Source organism: Oryzias melastigma, linkage group LG9 (assembly GCF_002922805.2).
Source record: "Oryzias melastigma strain HK-1 linkage group LG9, ASM292280v2, whole genome shotgun sequence".
NCBI lineage: Eukaryota > Metazoa > Chordata > Actinopteri > Beloniformes > Adrianichthyidae > Oryzias > Oryzias melastigma.
The window spans coordinates 6,634,007-6,646,000 of NC_050520.1; the positions used below are offsets into that span (position 1 = coordinate 6,634,007).

General features: G+C 37.3%; 1 long non-coding RNA gene across 1 annotated transcript; it reads left to right on the forward strand.

Moving 5' to 3' along the window:
* The first annotated feature begins 8,002 nt into the window (after positions 1–8,002).
* On the forward strand, positions 8,003–10,089 carry LOC112148667. Its single transcript, XR_002919660.1, has 3 exons — positions 8,003–8,061; positions 9,553–9,650; positions 9,738–10,089. It is a non-coding gene; the product is annotated as an uncharacterized LOC112148667 (long non-coding RNA).
* Positions 10,090–11,994: the final 1,905 nt, after the last annotated feature.

Here is an 11,994-nt window from a genome sequence, read left to right on the forward strand (position 1 = left end):
GTATCTGCTGCTGGAGTTCATGTAGACGCTGATTTATGTCCAGACTCGTTCTGCCCTGTTGAACTGTCTGAGCTTCCAAAAACAAGAGCTTAATCCAAAGCAGGAACCCGTCTTTCAGACCCCCTTCCAAACAGACTTTTCATGGAGATGCTCCCGCTTATTATTACTTTCATAGCTGATCTGCTTAAACAAATTTCACAGGCCATTTACCTCACCCCACCCCCACCCCCCAAACACACACACACGCTAACGAAAAAACTGGACTTGATCCGAATGACGATGCTAAACATGAATGAAGAATCCACTCAGCGGAGGCATTCCTCAGGGCTCTGTGCCTGGACTTTTTTATTCACATTTAAGCTGATGTTTTTCTAACAGAAAACATGAATTTAACAGACTGTTCTGTAGGCCATTTCATGCTAGCATGAGGACGTTTTCTACGCCTGAATTTAACACAACAAGATGGCGCTTTGAACGAGTTAGAACAACATTTTGGACACTAAAAAAATCAGCTTTTTACACCCGTCAGCTTCGGACTATAATAGTACAAACTAAACAGCCATTTTCTGACCACAATTATCACAGTTCCCCAGAGTCAGGGAATGCACCGGGACTGAAGTTATCACTCCCATCGATTTTGATTGGTCCTTCCTGTTAGGCCCGCCCCAACGGGGACAAAAGTTTTGAAACTGAAATTTTCTGATTCAAAAATGAAAAAAAAAATAAATAAATTTTGAGTTTTAAAACCTAAAAAACATTTGAAGCTGAAAATAATTCAATTTATTATAGAATATCAAACATTTTTGGCCAAACACCACTATTTTTTTTCAATTTGTTTTAATTTTGTTCCAAATATTTATGTCTATGATTTGTCTCCATCGTGGTACATTTAACTTTGTCCAATCAAAGCTGCTGCCAGCTGGCAAATCCAGCTGCCCCCGCCCTGTGGCCGCCCACCCGTCGCCTGATTTGGTAATGACGTCTTCCCTGCCTGTCACTGCACTGTCACCACTGGCACCGCCGCCCCGTTCCAAATGTAAACGGGGCGGCCCCTCCCCGAATCAACTTTTGGAGAGAAATCATCCAGACGCTGTAAAATTCACAAAATTCAGCTGTCGCCTCATCAGCCAACAGCTACACTTGAGGAAAAATGTACATTTAGCCCAAATAAGAATTTGTAATACTAATTATTGTAAATTATGCACTGTATTTCTAATGTTTTTGTATGGATATAAGCTGATGTTGGTTGCCTTGTTTATATATTATTCTTGCTTTGATTGCTTTAAATAAACAAATTCCAAGATCATTTTTCTACCCTAAAGGCATTTTTATTTGTTGCTAATTTAAAGATTTTCTAAAGAACTTTAGGTATTTTTTGGGCTGTTCTTCTGGACTCCCTCGGGTCAAACTGTCATCTCTTTTCCCAAATCATTTATGTGATTCTTCAGAATTTCCTAGTGGGTGTGGTCAACGTGTAAACAGGATACCATGTGACCGACCCCGAGAGGTGAGGCCTACGGATACTTGTTTTCTTCTTTTTGTCAGCAGCTGTTCTCCTTTGCTTGAAACCTATTTTCCCCTTCATTTACAACAAAAATAATCATGTTTCTAAATGGATGCCCTGCTGTTGTATGTATTTTCTACTCTGAAAACATGGAATCCTGTAGAACATTTCATGTACAATGAGACAATTCAAAGTGTTTTACATAAAACCTTAAAAGAAACAATCAAGAGAAATAGTAAAATAGATTAAAAGAAAGTAAAAATATCCTTATTTTAAGAAAAATGGTCTTACTTTCTGTCTTGCAAAGAAAATCATTTTATTAAGAAAATTGTTCAAAAGAAAAATAACAGTTTGAGAAAACATGTCTTCTTTTTTAAAAAAATAATAATTCTTGGTAAAATAATTTCTATTCCCTGTTGGCAGATTTTTTTTATTTTTTGCTTATTTAAATCAAATCTACCACTGCAGTTAGAATATCTGACACACTTCTAAAGTTTCAAAGTAATCTATCCAGAAACATGAATTTTTTTAGTTCATCAAACAAAAGTCTCTGTTTATGCAGAATAATCAAGACCTTCAGTTTCTAAATCTGAGAGTAAAACCTGCAGAAACCTTAAAGATTTTTTCAGTTTAACAAAGTTCTAGGATGCATTTCTTTTAGTGTTTAGTGTTAGTACAAGCTCAGACATGGATAAAAAAATACAACTTCTTTTGACAATAACGAGTATCTCATGAGCGTCCATCAGCTGATGGGTTTCCTCTATTTTCTGTCTCCAAAGGCAATATTACTAAAACTACATTTCTTTTTTTCTTACAAAGTAGGAAATGATTCAATATGCAATGTTATAATCATAAAGATCGTTGTTTTAAAGGCTGGGAAAAGAGGTTGAAAGTCGACAGGAATCGAGAAGCTCCATTGTTTTGCTGAAACATGAACATTGTTGCAATATATTATTTAGATGAAAACTTTCTGAAATTCCAGAAAAAGCTTTCTAAATTAGCTTGATTCAGAATATGGTAGAAAGAAACAGTTATAAAACACTTCCCAGCTAGACACACTGATGAAGGCTCCTCTGCTGAACATGGTACCGCCCTACAACCACCAGGAGTAATTTGGAGTTCAGTGTCTCGCCCAATGTCACTTCCAGAATGTGGGCCGGCAGGGCGGGAGTTGAACCTGCAGTGTTCCAACCAGAGGTCGGTCGCTCCACCTCAGCACCACATTCATACTCTACTGTTGAGTAAGAATATTATTTCTCTAAACGTGTCCAGCATAAAGGAGCTGAAGGCTCTAACAGGTTTTCCTGTTAAAAAAGAGGTTATAAATCTTTGGACACAGGAAGTGTATATTTGGATAAACCTCTTTTGTATTTGACGCTGAACTAGACATTTTTTTTTGTATTTTATTTTTTCGAAGAATCTACTCTTTGATGCAGATGGCTGCGATGGGAAGACCAACATTCTGCTCATGCCTGAACGCCCTGAGTTGTTTTTTCTCTCCTTCGTTAACAATCATGTTTCTGTACAGGTTTGTTTTTAGACTTTAAAGATATCTGATCAAGTTTGAACTTTCTTTGCTCCTAACCTCTGTCAAAATCAGAACAATCCAGATTATTTTTTTGTCAAATTAAGCACTAGAATCTAGAAATAAGGTCGTTATTATTAAAAACAGTCCAAAATAATTTTGCTCTAAACTCTTGACAATTGAAAAACCTGATTTAAGGATAAACACGAAATGCTTGATTTAAAAATTATTTTAGTATTTTGGGATTGAAAATGTGGATTAGAAGAAGTGCTAATTTGAGATTTTATGAGGATTTATTAAGATGAGCCAACTTGTATTCTCATTTTGTTCACGATTTGTTCTAAAATGAGTCGTTTTTGTCACTACTGTAATCAAAATAAACCATAATTAATCACTCATAAAACTCATAAAGTACACAAATGTACTCATTACTGGGCTGTTTACTATTTAATTTATGGTAATTCTTCAGCTTTTTTAGCTTATTTTTCTTTTTTTGAATTTGAAAACCTTGTTTCGACGGGATGTTCCATAAATCTCCATACATAGGAAAAACAAACGTTTCTTGATGTAAACCATTTTTATTTATAAAGTTTGCTCAGAATGACTGTCGTTGTGTTGATAACATCTTACTTGATCCTAAACTGTCTGTTTGAACTTGACAATAAGTGCCGTGTGTGTGATACTGGTCCCATGTTTTCTGTTACATGCGTTTGTAACCATACGACTGCTTGCTGAACCAAATCAGGGTGATATTATTCAAAAGAAAAGAAATGTAGAGAAATACATTCTAGAACCAAGTATGTGTGGACTGTATTATGTCTTGGAGACTTCTGGGACACCCTGTAAATTTTGGTTTATTATTATAAGATTTATTTTTTATGTAAAAATGACTTACTGAGGTGAATTTCTTCTAAATAATACAGTTTTTTCTGTTTAAGGCAACGTCTTTTTGCATTATAGACAACCAACACCTGATCCAGTTCCTCAGAAGTCCCATAGATATAAAACAAGTGGAATAGTTCTGGAAAACTGTCAGAAAACCAACAGAGAGATCCACTTTGTACTATTTTTTTTTTACAGCAAAGTCATAACAAACTAAAAAGAAGGGATGGCAGCAGCCCCTGATATGGTCCAGGCCTCCAGACGAAAACAGCTCTCTATAAAGTTTTAAAGGTGACATTTCCTCACAATTAACGACGTTTCAGCTCTCTATCGAGGTTGGGGCTTCGGTTACTGACAGTAATATTTGATACAAACATGGAAAATCAAAGGGAAAAAGTGCAGAAACGATGTTTGCTGTGGAATTCGGAGACCACATGGAGTCACTTTGGTTTTATTTGTGGGGCAGGACTTTTGATCTGTTTGACAACCTGTTAACGCGTGCGAGCTAGTCCTGGAAAACTAACCAGCTAAAGATGTAAAGTTTTATAGATCTGAGGAGAGGAGGAGGATCTAGGAGGCAATACTTACTGGGATTTATTTTTTGTTTGGTTTTAGGAGACGTTCTGTGCTTTATTACGTCTTTCCTGATGCAGTCAGTCAGAGGTGTGTGTGTGTGTGNNNGGGGGGGGGGTTGTTTTGGTTAACAGACCGTTCTCACCACACAGATTGCTTTTACACCTGTCTGAGAGCCCACCACAATGCGAGCCTGAGCACTTCCAAATGTGGCCTGGCTGATAAATGATCCACCACCGGATCACCTGCTAAGACCGCTTTTAGCTTCTGCTGTCACTCTAGACGTTAAGGGTGTTTGTTTGTTTACATGTGTTTATTCGCCGGCTGTACCGTAGAAATGGCGTTCCACTTGTCTGGATTGTGAGGTTTTCCTTCGCCACTCCTTGACGTTGGGATCTGGACTCCGAGGTCGTTCCACCATCTGCTGGGGATGCTTTGTTTTCCTGGTTGCCGTGGAAACGTCATCTCTCCGCTTGTGCGCTTTGGCCTGTTCCTGCGCTCTGCAGAGGGAATCTGGTAGCCTCCCTGATCGTGTTGCACGATATCTCCTTTGTGGAGCTGCGCACACGATGACAGAGTCAACTTTTTCAAGAAAATGAGAAGAAACGGTCGCGGCTCCAACAGCTGGACAGGAATGTGGGTTTCAGGCCAGTTTAAACACATCAGAAATTAGGAACATCATCACTGTGATTTGAAAATTAAATAAAATAAAATAAAAAGCTGTGAATCACAGCGACCCCACACATCTACAGCTGAGGTGTTGATCAGGATTGTGGAAAGAACTATGTGATTTAACAACCAAAATAAACCTGTCTGTGGAATGTGGAGGTACAGATTGTTTTGGACGAAGCTAAAAAAGAAAAAAAAACCTGGAAAGCTGAGCATTACTGGAGAGAATTCAACAACTAATTTAGATAATTTTGAACTTGATGGCAGCAATAAAAACCAGGATAGTGATGTTTACTCCTCCTTTAAACCCCCCTATCACATTTTTAAAATAAAAATGAACGTTCCCAGTAGTGTTTTAATTATGATTATGACGTTTTTAACCACAAACTAAATGTCTTAAAAAGCCATTTTCATGTTGATCTGATCCAAAATCTCCTCTGAGGGGGCGTGGCTTTTGGAGCTCCGCCCCTTATCTTCAACATTTGTGATTCTTAAACAAAAAATCTTTATTATTCTTTCATTTTTTAACCATTAACACAATAATTCCAGTTGATTCTGAAGGAGAAAAGCGGCTCTGCCGCTTTTCTCCTTCAGAATCAACTGGAATTATTGTGTTAACAGATGAAAAGTTACAATAAATCAAAGAACATAAACAGTGGAGCTCCGATTTTAAAGGGTTAAGCTCAGGAGACCAGCTGCAGCAGCTTTGGAAACTTGTTTTTTCTCATCTCCTTTATTGTTGTATTTTTTTTTAAATTCCCAATGCATAAAATGTTTGCAGTCGGCGCCATGCCTTTTCTAATGGGCGTGGAATACAGTTTGCTGAATACGATGCAGTCTGGATGGGGAACACGTGTCGCTCTAAAACCCGGAGAAACTGCTCCGCATTGATGTTTCCTCTCCTAATGCGCAGTCTGGACATTTTATAGACTCTAATGTGCCCACGTACAGACAGAGATGCAGACTTTTACAGCGAGCGCAGATAAGACGGAGGCTTCCTGAAACTTTGAGTCAGAGCAGATGCTTTTTTTATTTATTTTTGGGGGCCATATTGCTTTAGTAAATGGAGTCAAAAGGTCACAGTACGGAAATATATTAGGTTATGGTTAATATTAAAATGATGTGTTTTTGTAGATTCACTGTAGTGAATCTCAGCGTCTTTACGTACGTTTTTTGGCACTTAAAAACTCACTTTCAGCTTTTTCAGCAATCCTAGTGTCCAAATGTTAAAATTGTTCTGGACATTACTACTTGTATTTTTTGTAGTAATAAACTTTATAGTTTTTGAAATATTGAATGATAATAAATAAGAAAGCCTTTGAACTCAGCATTTTAAGGAGATTAGCAACAAACCTTTAAATATATTCATGGGCTATGTTTTCATCTTTCGTAGTAATTTTCAAAAAATTAGAAGTTTAGCTAATATTTTAGCAACATGCTAACTTTTTGACTAATTTTAGAGGAATTTTTGGCCGTTTTGGAGTTTAGTTTGTATTTAAACAACGTGCTAGCTTTTTTTTTTTGCTAATTTGTTACCTATTACGGTTTTTACATGTTACTTTAGAGTTTAGTTTCTATTTCAGCAACATGCTAACGCTTGTGACTAATTTAGAAGAATTTTAGGCTGTTTGGAGTTTAGTTTGTATTTAAACAATGTGCTAGCTTTTTTTTTTTTTTTTTTTTTGCTAATTTGTTACCTACTAAGGTTAATTTAGAGTTTAGCTTCTATTTTAGCAACATGCTAATGTTTTTCACTAATTTAGAGGAATTTTAGGCTGTTTTGGAGTTTAGTTTGTATTTAAACAATGTGCTAGCTTTTGTTTGCTAATTTGTTACCTATTACCGTTTTTACATGTTACTTTAGAGTTTAGCTTCTATTTTAGCATCATGCTAATGTTTTTGACTAATTTTAGAGGAATTTTAGGCTGTTTTGGAGTTTAGTTTGTATTTAAGCAACGTGCTAGCTTTTTTTTTTTTTTGCTAATTTGTTACCTACTAAGGTTAATTTAGAGTTTAGCTTCTATTTTAGCAACATGCTAATGTTTTTCACTAATTTAGAGGAATTTTAGGCTGTTTTGGAGTTTAGTTTGTATTTAAACAATGTGCTAGCTTTTGTTTGCTAATTTGTTACCTATTACCGTTTTTACATGTTACTTTAGAGTTTAGCTTCTATTTTAGCATCATGCTAATGTTTTTGACTAATTTTAGAGGAATTTTAGGCTGTTTTGGAGTTTAGTTTGTATTTAAGCAACGTGCTAGCTTTTTTTTTTTTTTTGCTAATTTGTTACCTACTAAGGTTAATTTAGAGTTTAGCTTCTATTTCAGCAACATGCTAACGCTTGTGACTAATTTAGAGGAATTTTAGGCTGTTGGAGTTTAGTTTGTATTTAAGCAATGTGCTAGCTTTTTTTGTTTGTTTGTCAATTTGTTACCTACTTAGGTTTTTACATGTTACTTTAGAGCTTAGCTAATATTTTAGCAACATGCTAACGTTTTTGACTAATTTAGTTACTGAGGTTTTTTTCAATTTTCTTGGAGTTTGCTGGCCTCAACAAGCTTGCTTTTTTTGGGAAATTTGCCCTCTACTAAGGTTTTTTGAGCTAATTTAGAGTTTAGCTCATTTTTAAGCAACACACTAATTATTTTTGCAAAATTGGCATGTATTAGGGATTTTTAAGCAATTTTACTACAACATTTTCAGGAATTTAGGTCAACTTCAGTGATCTTTCATAGTTCTTTAACAAAATGTCCAGTCTTCTAGCAAATATAACATTTTTCAAATAACTTTTGCATTTTCAGCAAATCCCTTCAGCATTTAAAGTAAATAGTGTCACCATTTTCAGCAAAAAGCTTCGGCTTCTTCAGCGACTACTTTCAACAAAAAGGATTCACGCTAACATTATTACAGGTAATGCAACTTCTCTAGTTGTATTTAAGTTTTCATAACTGTGAGTTTTAAGCTTTTGAAATGTTGTCACTGATTTAAAGACCCACTGCAATGAAAATTGTAATTTAACATGTTTTTGTGTCATTTTCTCACAATAGTGGACATATATTAATAAAATTAAGCTTAAAATTGAAATTCTGAGTATTTCTTTATGCAAATCGTTGTGAATCAGGAGCAAACAAAAAATATAGTTTGAAAAAGACGTAGAAAATACAATGTGTGGGCCACAAACTTCCTGCTCTGCTCCGTTCTGATGCATCCCCTTGTAGACAAACAGATGCATGTACTTGTGGTTGTGGTCTACAATCTTGATATTTTGTCGGTGGAAGTAAGTCTCAGCCGATATCCCATTATCCCTTCGTTAACACTCTCTCCCGTTAGCTTACAGCCCCTCCCAACTCCAAGCTAATACTACCGATGTGACAAAAATGGCGAGCAATATCTGAACTATCCAGCCATACAGTTTTGAGCCGGATGTTAGCTCAGATGAGGCAAACCAAGACGTTAATGGATCTATTTGTCTGCAAGTGGATGTCCAGAGAAGCGCTTTTCTTCACGTGCGTTTTAAAGCAAAGACGTTTACATTTTAATGTTAATGACTTTTTGTTGCAGCATGACCTTTTTAAAGTTATAAAACTGCTGTTGTTGTGTATAGTTGAGCGTTGGAAGTTAGCGGACCAGCAATTATTGGTGACGTCATCGAACGAAAGTGACATCCAAATTATGAGACATTTTTTGACCTCACATGAGAAAAATACTACAAAAAAAAGCTAAAAACAGCAAAAACATGATTTTCATTTGAGTGGATCCATCTTAATCCCCTCAACCTGGACCGGGTCGCAGGGCAACAGTCTAAGCATGGATATGTCCAGACTTCCCTCTCCCCGGTCACTTCCTCCAGCTCCTCCATGGAGAGCCCGAGGCGTTCCCAGGCCAGCTGAGATCTAGTCTTTCCAGCGTGTCCTGGTCTTCGCCGCGGTTTCCGCTCAGTCGGACAGTTCAGTTCAGTTTATATGAGCAAACCACATCTCTGAGTCATGTCACTTCTTTATTTTACAGAGATTTACCCGACAAATGCAAATGACCTGTTAAATACTATAAGATACTAAAAGAGTAATTTTTACATTTTATAAGTATTATGAGCTTCCAGCACGGATTTTACTGAAACAGAATGTCAGTTTTAGGCTCAGTTTAATGACAGATTTGTTGCTTTTAGACAGACATTTTTGTTTTGTTTCATTGACAAAACTGTTTTTGTCTGTTATTTTAATTCCAGCCATCCCACTGGAGTGTTTCCAGTTAACCCCATGAGTTGACAGATACATTACAACTTGTTTTTGTGACTGTTTCATGTTTTCAAATGTGGATTTCTCGATAAAAATCTGAAATTACATAATGCTGGCAAAAAGCTGCCTTCACACTTTTGATGCAGATTGTGTTTGTTGCTTATAGTGACTGTAAGTAAACAACATGTGCTTCAAACTGCCTGTCTGCGGAGAGCAGGGATGGTGAGGTCATGGTGGGCCCGGAGGCGCCTTGCGTGAGTGAAGGTGCGTGTTATTTTTGAAGCTCCTTTAACAAATAATGCTGTTGGCAAACATTCAAACTAAAACTTTGACATGAACTTCTCTGTCCAGCTGCTGAGGCGAAGCAGGATGCTGGGCTTAATCAGGCCCGGTTTTATGACGGCGGGGCCAAAGACTCCATTATGGAGGTAAAAGAAAGCAGTTCAAGACCGACAAATCCTTTATCTTCATTTCTTTCATTATGCGATGTAGAAAAAGGTTTTTTACTCATAAAAAGGGAATAAACTTGATCACACGGACTTGAGTAAACTCTATAAGCAGGTACTGCAGCTGGAATTTTAAAAACCAGCGGATTAAGTCACATCCGTGCAGCTTGTGAATGCAATAAACCGCTTTAATGTTCCCTCAAATGTATATGTTTGCTAAAATTGGGCTGCAATAAAAAGATCCTCTGTTTCATTTTGAACCTTTAAATCTCGATTTTCCCGAGAGGTCAGATGATGGAAATGTTTCAATACTCGTGTGTTGCTGTTGCACACAACAGGCTCTCATTAGATCTTTGTGGGAGGCCAACAACTGCAAACAGTGATGTAAGTGGACTTTCCAAAGAGACGCCAGCGAGCGCCACCAATGTTTGTATCCCCACCGAGCCACAGGTGGGATTAAAACCGTCTGCTTGGCTGTTTGCCACGCTCAACGTAAAGTGTTATAATCTTGTTTTAAATGTGAAAGTTGCATTGAAATTTTCCATCAGTAGTGCATCCAAAGCAATTAAAGTGTTTGCGGCGCATGTGCTGCTGAACACTCCGAGCCCATGTTTACGGCCGGATGGATCAGAGCATTTGTATCGCTGATGTTTGTGTTGTAATGATGGGTTCGAACAATGCCACTGCGCTGCCATTCTCATTTCTCATAATTTATTGTGCTTATAGGCCAAGACGGGTGGAATGCTTTCAACTTTTATGACACAAAACTTGTGCCAAGAGCGCTCTCTTTTTCCCCCGCTGCTTCTCTGAGAGAACGTTCAAAGGGGGGAAAAGCAACACATGCTGTCATTCATGCCCTGCTGTTCAGATGGGCCATTTCGCTCATATCACATCGGCACCTTTGATGTGCCGAGTAACGGGGCAGCAGAAATGGCGAGCGCGAGGCTGTGAGAGATTTGCGATGCGCTGCGTTATTTAATGAAGGTCTTTACCAATTAGGCTCCCATGATTGGTGTGTGAATGTCAGGGCAGTCATGCAATTGGGGACTCAAAGCAACACCACCGGTTAATGAACACAAAGACCGTAAACAAGTGTGTAAAGCTGAGCGTTTTAAAGCATTAATGGCTTTCTGAAAGATCTCAGCTTTATTTCAATCGGCCTGCAGGAGAAAAGCATTCTTTCTTTCTTACCAACGGTGGAAATGAGGGCCTGATTCATGCACAAAGTTCTCACATAAAAAGCTGACTAATCCTTTTTTTTTCCTTTGTGGTCAAATTGGGGTTTGAATAGTTGCTAATTTTGACAACATTTTAAAGACTAGGTCATAAAGATTCAAGGTTTCTGTGCCTGAGAGGAATGATGACTGCATGTGTTCTAACTGCAGACGACTGTCTTTCACATTAAAGACACATCTCGAGGAAAATTGTGTTTTTGGAGTTTTTAACATGTTTTTCTGGCATTTTCATGATGATGGAGGACAAATATGATGAAAATTAAGCTTAAAATTGCATTTTACAGTATTTATTTATTCAAATTGTTGTGAATCAAATATAGAGAAAAAAATCGATGAAATCTGGATCAAAATTGAATGACTGGATAGCTCCAATATTGCTCAACATTTTTATTGTACCAGTAATCTAAGGTTGGGTGTAAACAGAGAGCTCTCAGTTATAGATGAGGCAAATAACTCCTGCCGCTCTGCAGAAACTATGTCCAAGGTAATGACACAGGTTTTTTTTTTTGGCTTAAAAACTGCATAATCTTAACTTCAATAAAAAGGAATGTAAATAAAAAAGGATTTATTCGCGATACAAAAGGGAAGAAAACATCCTGCGTATTAGCGGGACAAGTTAGCCAAACGGTGGCAAAACCCTTTGTATTGTAGAGAGATGAACATCCATGAATTTAAAATCCAACTCTCGCTAAATCAGGCCGATCCGTCCCCATTGCTTCCTGATACCCGTCAACAGCGATTAGTCCGAGTCGGCTTGAGTCACATTTTTAGATGAACTACAGTCGCCAATCAGGGATGAGCTGATGATGGGAAATTAGAGCAGGCTTGCAAATTTCTGACAGTTTTTTTTTTTGGCTAAAATCAACATAATCATGATTAAAAGAGCACTGAAAATTCTTTTTAAATGGGTCAAACGACGATCGGAGT